The sequence below is a fragment of the Sciurus carolinensis genome, chromosome 10, assembly GCF_902686445.1.
Source record: "Sciurus carolinensis chromosome 10, mSciCar1.2, whole genome shotgun sequence".
NCBI classification, from domain to species: domain Eukaryota; kingdom Metazoa; phylum Chordata; class Mammalia; order Rodentia; family Sciuridae; genus Sciurus; species Sciurus carolinensis.
In genome coordinates this window covers 31,807,554-31,818,628 of record NC_062222.1, presented here as the reverse complement: position 1 = coordinate 31,818,628, position 11,075 = coordinate 31,807,554, and positions in this window count along the sequence as shown.

The window sequence follows — 11,075 nt, the reverse complement described above, 5'->3', positions numbered from 1 at the left end:
CAAAGTCTGCTAAAGCCAGATAAGCAGAAAGAGTTTAAAGAACCTTATGTGTAAGAAACTAGGAAGAGAATATTGTCAAAGCATCCAAAACCTTAGAAAGGATTTGATTCTGTTCAAATATATGTATTTCACATCTAAGTCAAACATTACTATTATTTTGATATGATATTTAATTGCAGAACACTGTATGTTTTTGTTATGTCCTTAACAAAAGAACACCACCCAAAATCAAAAACCTCCCCAAAACACAAAAATATCTTTGAGATTGTCTATTGTCTTTTATTGTCATCTCACACTAAGCCAGTAGGGTGTGCTCATAACTCAATATTCTACTTGTGGAAACCCACCCACCTGACCTTGTGGTGTTTTTACTAAAGGTAAACAAAAACAGCATACATTTTAAGAGACAAACTGCCCGATTGGCACATTGCTCTTGAAGTCAGTTTCATGGCTCATTAAGGTGATAGGTTAAGATAGGCTTCACTTCCTTTGGCTTCCCTTCTGAAATGTTGATCAATCTCTTCTCCAAATCTTTTCTGCACCTCTCCTGATGAGTAATCCCTGAATCTAGGTCCCTATTACCAAAACTCTCCATCTTGTCTGCTGAGTGTCTTTTTTGGACAGCATGCATTCTTCAGAACTGATTGCAAGAATTTTTCTAGTAAATAAATACATAGAATGAAGAGAAACTAAACCGTGCTGCTAAATCACGTCTATGATTTCATCCAAAGCACCTCAAAGAATTATGTAGAAGTCATCCAGTAACCTATCTCATCACTTTCAACATTTAAAAAAACAGATCTTATTACTTTTGCTATAAAATTGAAAAAATAATATCCCCACAGTTTGGCAAAATGGACTCAAGAGTGGAACTGAGAGACAAAAATTAAGTATGAATACAAACTGTTCTTTCCAGGATAAAAATAGACAGCAGAACATTGCATTGGCTTTCCCTTTTGACTTTCTTTGTAATTTGTGGAGGTAGAACGCACTCAGTGGCCTTCATTGGCTGTACATGTAAAAACTTGGCTGAAGGATGCTGACAAAATGGATAGTATGAGCTCATCCGCCTCCAAACACTGTTTGGTTAATGACTGTGTAGACTATGATTGTTTAATTGTACCTGGCACAGCTGGAAATGACTGAGCTCAAGCATTTCAAAGCACATCCAAATTTGGATTGGCCAATGGCATATTTACCCGTATTGCTGTGCAAGGTCAAAGTTAATTCTTCTATGTTTAGGATGGGAAATGCCTATGTATTCTTAGGTATCCTATGGGGTCTCATCCATGTGAATCTTCATGTGAAGGATTGGAGTGCCTTTTTAAAACCATGTAAAACAAAGAGCACACATAAAGGTTATATCGCATATATTGCACATATATAATTAGTGAGACTTTTTATTTAAAGGCTAATTTGGCATGGTGTGGAAAATGACAGAGATATTACACATTTATTCTTTTCACCAGGGTCATGTTACTGGTTGTGGCCAATGGGTCATTGAAAAAAATCATCTGTGTCATTGCTGGACTGAGACGGTTTGGAACCAATGTGCCTCCTTCACTGCCCAGTCTTAAAAACTACATGCTGTAGATGGCTGTTCTAGATCTATTAGGACCATCTACAACAAGGCAGAAGTTTCTGAGTGAGAAATAAGCATGCATGTGTTAAGCTTTGAGATTTTGGAGGTGGTGTGTAGCAAGCTTGGAGAATTCTAATTATAATATGAGGTTCTTTTAAAATAAATTCAGTTGTTTAATTCAATTTTGCTTTAAATTGGAAAAGATAATATGTTCAGAATTGATAATTTAAAAGTACGATTGGATATAGAATGGAAAATCTCTCTCAATTCTAAACCCTGACCACCATTTCCCTTTCCTGAGGGCAGCTAATATTTAACCATTTTCTTAGAGATGTTTACAGATTCCACTTACATATAAACAACTACTTGTATTATATTCCCTGTTTTAAACACAAATTGGAGTAAAAGATTCATTATTCTCTTTGTTCCTCATTTGCATATTAGGGAGATGTATGTTTGGTCTGTGATAAGTGTTGCCAAATACTTTTTCACTTTATCATTTATCTTTTGACAACGGATTTTCTAATGAAAAAATATTTTATTTTAGTTGAATTTATGTATCAAACTTGGAATATTTCTTTGAGATGGTATTTTAAAGGTTTCACTTGATTTATTCTCTTTATTATTTCACTTTTCCACATTTAAAATATCAGTATACCCCAGGCAAATTTTGAAGCATGGGACCAATTTTAATCTTTTCTAGACAGTTATTTAGTTGTCTCAATTTTATTAAATACCTCCCTCACTGATTTGAAATGTGACCTTTATCTTTTCTATTTTTCTGTACATTCCTGGATCTATTTCTAGACTCATGATTCTATTACGTTATCTGTCTCCCTATTTGTGGGCCAACATATTGAGTCTTCAGTTCATGCCAACACTTCATTAAAATTCCTCTTGTTCGAGAATGCTCATTCTAATTGAGGTGGTTTAATACTCAATTAGAGCAGCATTCACTGTCGAGGTCCTAGCCATGTCAGGCAGGTGAGGAAAAGGGTAGGTACATGCATGGAAATGGGATCATTTGGAATTTCTGTCTTCTGTAATGGGAAGGCAGCCAGACTCATATCCCAGAGCTGCAGGGAGGTGGCCCAGTGAACTGCAGTGTGGGGAGTAACTATGGGCCACAGTCAGTGGAGACATCTGCTCCAAACAGAGTTGCAGCCCAGAAGCCCCAAAATCCACCATCTGAAGACCTCCACCAATGCTGAGAATACGGTAGTGGGGCAGACCTGAATGGATGTTCAGACTTAAGGGTTAACCAATAAGTGTTAGTACTTTTCCAAACCCTAAAATTAACATAGATCTGGACAATCACATTGATCCAAGTGCTATATAAACCCTTAGACCAGTACTCTCAAGTGGTAACCTGGTACTGGATCCACTCTTGCCCCTGAAAGAGATCTATTTCTATTCTTCACACTCCTTGAATAAATCGTACTCCTTTCATTCCTGCCTTCTGTTGTCCTTTGAATGTCATTCTTTGGTTTTGTGGGACAAGAACCTGACCAGAAGTTGGTGGTGAGTACTGGAGTCTTTTGAAACACATGAGGTCATGACCCCCATTTAGAACTGCAACATGCTACTCAATGGTAGTGAAGAATAATTGGTTTGTCACTGCAACCCTTGGAGCTGACACAGGTAGGCATCTTCTGCTGTGATTAGCTGCTAACACTAAAATGGGCTTTCTGGGAGCTCTGCAGCCTCAAGTTTCACCTCGAATCCCTATTTCAGTAATCCAAGGGGCTGTGTCCTGAGTTAGTTAATTCTCTCTTCTGTTTCATACCTTGACTATGGGAATGAGTCTGTAGAACAGTGAGCAGTAGACAAATTGATAGGCAAATCTTTCTACATCTTTCCCTTCTTTATCTTGAATAATCTACTGATAACTCTAGCTCTCTTATGAGTGGAAAGTAGATACTGTGTTTTTCCTCCAGAATGACTCTTTTTTTTTGTTTGTTTTTTTAAATTGACTCAGGTAGACTTCAGAAAGATCATTGTGATGTGTATTTTTAAATTTTTTATTTAGGCTAGTTGTAGATGGACACAATACCTTTATTTTATTTATTCATTTCTATGTGGTGCTAAGGATTGAACCCAGTGCCTCACACATGCTAGGTAATTACTCTACCACTGAGCCACAACCCAACCCAGTAATGTGTATTTTTAACTTATTCAAAGTTCTTGTAGACTGAACAAAACAGGGTAAAAATATTGCCCCATAATTTTCTGGCATGAATATATCTCTCATTATTATTATTTTTTTTATTATTGTAAACAAATGGGATACATGTTGTTTCTCTGTTTATACATGGCGTAAAGGCATACCATTGTGTAATCATAAATTTACATAGGGTAATGTTGTTTGATTCATTCTGTTATTTTTTCCCTTCCCACCCACCCCTCCCACCCCTCTTTTCCCTCTATACAGTCCTTCCTTCCTCCATTCTTGCCCCCCTCCCTAACCCTAACTCTAACCCTAACACTAACCCCTCCCACCCACCATTATGTGTCATCATCCACTTATTAGCGATATCATTCGTCCTTTGGTTTTTTGAGATTGGCTTATCTCACTTAGCAGGATATTCTCCAGTTTCATCCATTTGCCTGCAAATGCCATAATTTTATCATTCTTTATGGCTGAGTATTATTCCATTGTATATATATACCACAGTTTCTTTATCCATTCATCAATTTAAGGACATCTAGGTTGGTTCCACAATCTGGCTATTGTGAATTGAGCGGCTATGAACTTTGAAGTGGCTGTATCTCTGTAATATGCTGATTTTAAGTCCTTTGGGTATAGGCCAAGGAGTGGGATAGCTGGGTCAAATGGTGGTTCCATTCCAAGTTTTCTAAGGAGTCTCCACACTGCTTTCCAGAGTGGCTGCACTAATTTGCAGCCCCACCAGCAATGTATGAGTGTACCTTTCTCCCCACATCCTCGCCAACACCTGTTGTTGCTTGTGTTCTTGATAATCGCCATTCTAATTGGGGTGAGATGGAATCTTAGGGTGGTTTTGATTTGCATTTCTCTTATTAATAGAGATGTTGAGCATTTTTCCATATGTTTGTTGATTGCTTGTAGATCTTCTTCTGTGAAGTGTCTATTCATTTCCTTAGCCCATTTGTCGATTGGATTCTTGGTGTTGAGTTTTTTGAGTTCTTTATAGATTCTGGAGATTAGTGCTCTATCTGAAGTATGATTGGCAAAGATTTTCTCCCACTCTTTAGGCTCTTTCTTCGCATTGCTGATAGTTTCCTTTTCTGAGAGAAAGCTTTTTAGTTTGAATCTATCCCAGTTATTGATTCTTGCTTTTATTTCTTGTGCTATGGGAGCCCTGTTGAGGAAGTCTGGTCCTAAGCCAACATGTTGAAGATCTGGACCTACTTTTTCTTCTATAAGATGCAAGTTCTCTGGTCTGATTCCGAGATCCTTAATCCATTTTGAGTTTAGTTTCGTGCATGGTGAGAGATATGGGTTTAGTTTCATTCTGTTGCATATGGATTTCCAATTCTCCCAGCACCTTTGTTGAAGAGGCTATCTTTTCTCCATTGCACATTTTTGGCCCCTTTGTCTAGTATGAGAAAATTGTATTTATTTGGGTTTGTATCCGTGTCCTCTATTCTGTACCATTGATCCACCTTTCTATTTTGGTACCAATACCATGCCGTTTTTGTTACTATTGCTTTGTAGTAGAGTTGAAGATCTGGTATTGTCTCATTATTTTTGATACATAAAGTATGAGAAAATATTTGAGAGGAGTGGATCAATCTAGAAAACAGCATAAACAAACTGAACAACATCTTCAAAAGAATCTAAATTTTAAAAAGGAAATGCTTATGTACATCACCGTTTCTTTATAATCTTCCATTACATCTAAAAATTTTAAATAAATTGAGTTGAAATGCTTTACTATAAGATTTCAGGTTTTTTCAAAGTGAAATTTTTCTGAATCAGCTATCACTACAGCTAACAATCTCATTTTCTTTGTAATCAGGTCACTAATCATCCATTTCTTACCTTGGAATTTGTCCTTTATTTTGTCTCTTTGCTTTAATCTAACTGAACTATGACAGAGGATTTTAATCATGGCTAAGTATTCAGTTTCTTCTTTCTGAAATTTGCCAAAAAGAATACCGTAATCACTGTTTCTGGTTTGTTCCTGTTAAGTGAAGAGTACTGTTTGCCTGTTGCTATGAAAATGCCATGTCACAAATCCTCTAGTATTTTAGGAACATGGGTCTGGGGATGTGGCTCAGTGGTAGAGCACTTTTCATCTCCAGCTTGGAAAAAAATCTCAGGAACTTAACAAGAATTCATGTACCTTCCCAATCTGTGACCAGACATTTAGAGTAGGCTCCGTGGGGTTATTCTTCTGGTTTTCTGAGTGGGCTTTTGTCCAGGTCTGGTGTAGCCTGCTAGCTAGAACAACAGCAATATAGAACCAAGGATCCCTATCATTCTCCAGTAGGCTAGCCTGGGGCTGTTCAAGAGCAAGAATAAGAACAAACTCATCTTAGCAAGTATTATCTCAAGACTGCTCATATCCGACCTTGAAAATTTTCAAGCAAATCTCATGGCTGAGGCCCATCTTAAGGCAGGCGAGAGATGTAAAGTTTCAAACTAAATATCACAAAGGTAGACACAATTGAAGAACTGGGTTTATTAATGTAATCAATCACAATGAGAAGAGAAATAACAATGAATGATAGGGAGGAATGCTGATTCATAATTAATTGTGATTAATAATTAATGCCAAACCCACATAGGAGTAGGAAAGGAAGTCTTACAAACAAGGAATACAGGAAGATTCTTTTCCCTTCTTTCTCAGTGGGGAGGGAGCATAGATGAGAAAGAAACCTGGGAGAAAAGTGGAATGGAAACAAAGAACACTTCAATGGGTTTTTCTAAAGACTTTTATTTGTAGTCACTTTAATGTCATCCAACAGGTCAGAGAATGAAATTCCTCTTTAATCACTTACGGCTCTTGAGCTGTAACTTGTATGTGTCACAGTTACATGACTAAACCGCATTGATCTCCGGATTTGTGGTTATTGCACACTGTGGTTTGCTTGCCTGTGGTCATATTCCCCTTCTCTTTTGCAGAGATGTTAGCTATGTCTTAACTGCCAGGTCATCTGGGAAGTTGAATGCCTGTCTTATTAGAAGTGCTGGTTATTAAGTATTGTCTTGAAGCTCCAAACTTCTTCTATACTTGGCCGTATGATACTGAGGCTGGGATTCTGCAAGCCCTAGTTCTGTTTTGTCAGGTGACTCTGCTAGGTTCTACTAATAGGTGACACTAAAGGAAGGCTGGGGTAAGAAGGGATATGCTCCTTCCCAATGGCTCTCTCTAATGTGACTCTCTCACTATCTTGGTGTTTGGTTTGAGTGCGAGCAGTTGGTACCAGTTTTCATTTTGTCTATGCTGCTCTAAGAACTAATTTCATCATGCTGAGCAACACCAGCTGGCTAAATTTTGCTCTGCAGAGTCTTGAGTCCCTGTTCTTGTGCTTTTGAGGGCTTGAAGTACTAACACCAGCAGGAAACTGTTGTTTTAGGCTTCAACCAATATGTGACCTAAAGCAATTTCATTAATTTCAAGTGGTCTTAATTAAAGAGACTTTAAGATTCCTATCATTTCTAGCATTTTCTCAATCTTTTCAGTGTAGGCCTTTCCTCACAAAGAATTTATTGAAAAGTAAAATAACTTGAAATGTTTAATTTTGGAATCATTTCCTTTATATTATTCCAGACAATTTGTCTAATAGGAATAGAGTCACTAAATTATTGAACTGCTAATAAGAGGATTTTTAAATATAAGGTAAGTATTCACAGTATAAACGTAAGATGACCAATCTAATTGGATCAAAATGCATTTGTTAGGAGTGAAGAGAGCTTTCATCTGTAAGAATATATTGGAAAATGAATGAGAACATTTGCAATAGAAGGCAAATTTTGATCAATGCCAAAGTCACTTACTCCTTAAAACTGCAAATAAGCCTTTTTTGTTTCTCATTCAAGAAGTTTCCAAGAGTTCTATTTTAACTTTGTAAATTTTTGAGATTTGAGTTTCCATAGTTCACAGCAAACCTTTTCTTATTGATTCCTTCTGCCTAACCCTTCTGAGAAAAACATACTTATAATTGTATTTACAGTAATGTATCTTGGGTGGTATATGATCCCGATTAAATTGCTGAATTTGGTATTTAAATTGAATCATGAATTGTTTTCCTAGTGCTTGTTGGTAGTCTCTTTCCTTAGCCATTAATATAAATTTTTGGTGAACACAAAGCTTATGGAAATGAAATAAAGGTGCATATTTGCTGGCCTTTGGAGACTGGTGTGGGGATGTGTAGAAAAAGGAATGTGACTGACTTTCCTTTGACTTATTAATGATTCTGTGTTGTCTATGTGCCTGGAGATTTTAATAGCAGACACATTTTTATAAGCAAAATAGCATGCTTTATATTGGCAATGCTACCATGCATCTCATGTGCTTTCTGCTCTATTTTCATTAGAGAGTTACCATAGAGATTTCATCTAAAAATCAAGAATAGATTGCCACATCAGTTTGCAAACATGAAAAAACATTTGCAAAATAAAAAATAAAACTATGTAGCCAAAATATAAACAAGAATGTGAGGACTAGAAAAATCTTGATTGCTAGTAGCCTATTTTTTTCTTTCATCTGTGTTTTGTGAAAATAATTTTTGAAAGAATACATTGACTCTCAAGAAAAGGTATAATTGAACGAAGTTTGGTGGCAAATACCTGTAATCCCAATGGCTGGGGAGGCTGAGGCAGGAGGATTGCAAATTCAAATCCAGCCTCAACAACTTAGCAAGGCCCTAAGCAATTCAATGAAAACTTGTCTCTAAATTAAAAAGAAAAATGGACTGGGAAGGGAATGTGGCTCACTGGTAAAGCAAAAAGAAAAATGGACTGGGCATGTGACTCAGTGGTAAAACACTCCTTAGGTATTCAATCCCTGGTACCAAACAAACAAACAAACAAACAAACAAACAAAAAAAAAAACAGCCAACCAACCCACCAACCAACCAACCAAACAAACAAAAAACAAAAGAAAAGGTTTAATTTAGATTGTAGAGTTGGCTTTTGGGTAGCTAAGTGTAGTGAAATCTGTGGAATTTATTTAAAATATCACAAATGGAAAAAAATATTAGCTTGAATGATTAGCAATTCTGCATATTTTATAAATCTTAACCATAGGAGATATAAGGAAGAACACATTGAAGCACAGCATTCAGTAATCACAAGGGAATCTTAAAAACAATAGATTATAATATGCTTGATCTGTTTTCTTTTTCTCAGAAAAATCTACTGTTCTTCCAATCTTCTCCATATCAGTTAATGGCTCCATAGATAGCCAGTTTTTTATTTTACTTGATCTTGGAATCATCCTTATTGTCTCTTTTATGATCATTGTTCACACCCAATGAATTTAAATTTTTATGAACTACCTCCATATGTATCACTGATATGATTACTTTTCCTTATTTTCCCATTTATTTTTCCATATGTCACTTTGGATTTGTCTGATATTTCCTCCCATTGAGATTCCGATTATGCATTTTGGTCAAGAATGTAATGGAAATGAGAATATCCTCTAGATGAGGAATCAGGTGGTAGGTGATTTGAATGAGTTGTTTGATCTCTTACTGAACATATTAACTTTGACCTTTTGATGAAAGTGGTTTCTTCTTAGTAAATTTACTAGTTCCCAACTGTAATTAATATACATGTTGTGGAGGTAGATTGAAATTGGGTAAATCTTAAGTTCCTCATGAAAACTTCACTCATTGGTTTTAGTATCCATCAGTATTTATTAGTTGAATAAAGTATTACTATGAATATTGCCAAATTATGATTATCTTAGTTTCATCATTACTTCTGTATTCATTATTTGAAATTATACTCTAAGGGACATCTTTCTTATCCACTCAAAAATTAACTGATTAATAAAGTATAAACATTTGAATTCTTACTGAGTGGGTTTTATTCTTCATCTCTATCACTTATTTTGATATTGAGATGACATGTGGATGTGGAGAAAAGGAATGTGACTTTGTAACTCCTTTGTTCTATGATGTGGATTGTATGCACTTAGAACCTTCATAGCAGATACATTTGTAAAGATGAAATTATACACTAAAGATAGGTTAGAGGATAAAGTATTTCATATGATCATTGTAATGTATAAAATTTGGATAGCAATTCTGGAACTGAAAATGAGAGTAACTAATATTAAGATTTAAATGCATTTGAAAAAAAGATTAAAGAAAAAACTAGTTAATTAAAAGATGATTCCATAGGAAATATTCAAAATAAAGAACAAGAGAAATTAAGAATTTAAAGATCAGGTTTTTCTTTGAAAATAAAAATGCACCAAACTGAAGGGAAAAATAATGAGCTGAAAAATTTTTAAAGAAAAATGTATAGACTACAGGTCAAATAGATTGACATTCACAAAATAGCAAGAGAAAAAATATGGAGTATGGTGAAAATTTTGTGCATCTGCGTACCTACATACGTATATGTGTCTCTGAATTCTTATTTAACTGCAGTACAAGAAAGATGTAAAGAAGAGAAGCAGCATTTAAAGAAATACTGGTCAAGAAAATTTCAACTTGAGAAAAAATATCAACCTAAGGATTCAAGAGGTACTGCAAAACTCACACAGTGTAAGGATAAAGAAAATCAAGCCTAGACCTATTCATACCCTTTGAAATCAGACAGAAAAAGACATGTTTTCTTCAAAGAAGGAACAATAAAAGTGACAACTTACTTTTGAACACAAAATGTTGAACTCCAGAAGACAATCAAATAATACATTTAATTTCCTGAGACAAGAAAAAGCTGTCACCCTGGAATCCTATTCTCAGCAAAAATATTCTCTAACATTAAAGGTGAATTCTAATTCATATCATTCCTTTGTTTAAGAAACTTAAGGAATAAAATGTGCTAAATATTTAAAACAATTCTAGAAGCTTCTCTGCTCTTCTTTCAACTTGTTATTCACCCAGTCTCACAAGAAATAAAATTAGTAGATCTTCTGATACCAGATTTTGTTTTCTTTGCTAGAAGATATTCACTAAAAGAAACATGAAAGATTTTGGGGTAGAAGATAATTGAAGATAGAAACTTGGGTGAATTTCAAGAAAGAATAGAGAATGGTAAATATAAGGGAATGATTATAAATAGACACTTTCTATGAAAAATAAGTACTAATATCATGTGACACTGAATATGTTCAGTATTAAAACATATGGTGAAAGTAGCATAAATTAGAGAGTAATTTCAGACAAAATGTTGCAGAGTCTATTAAGGACTACATAGGATCTGATGCACCCCCCCCCCCACACACACACACAATCTGCACTGTAATGGAACTGTTTTGCGTTAGGATCTTTAAGGAAGTAGTTAAATGAGGTCATAAGAGGAGGCCCTAACTCTGTTGGAATGGTG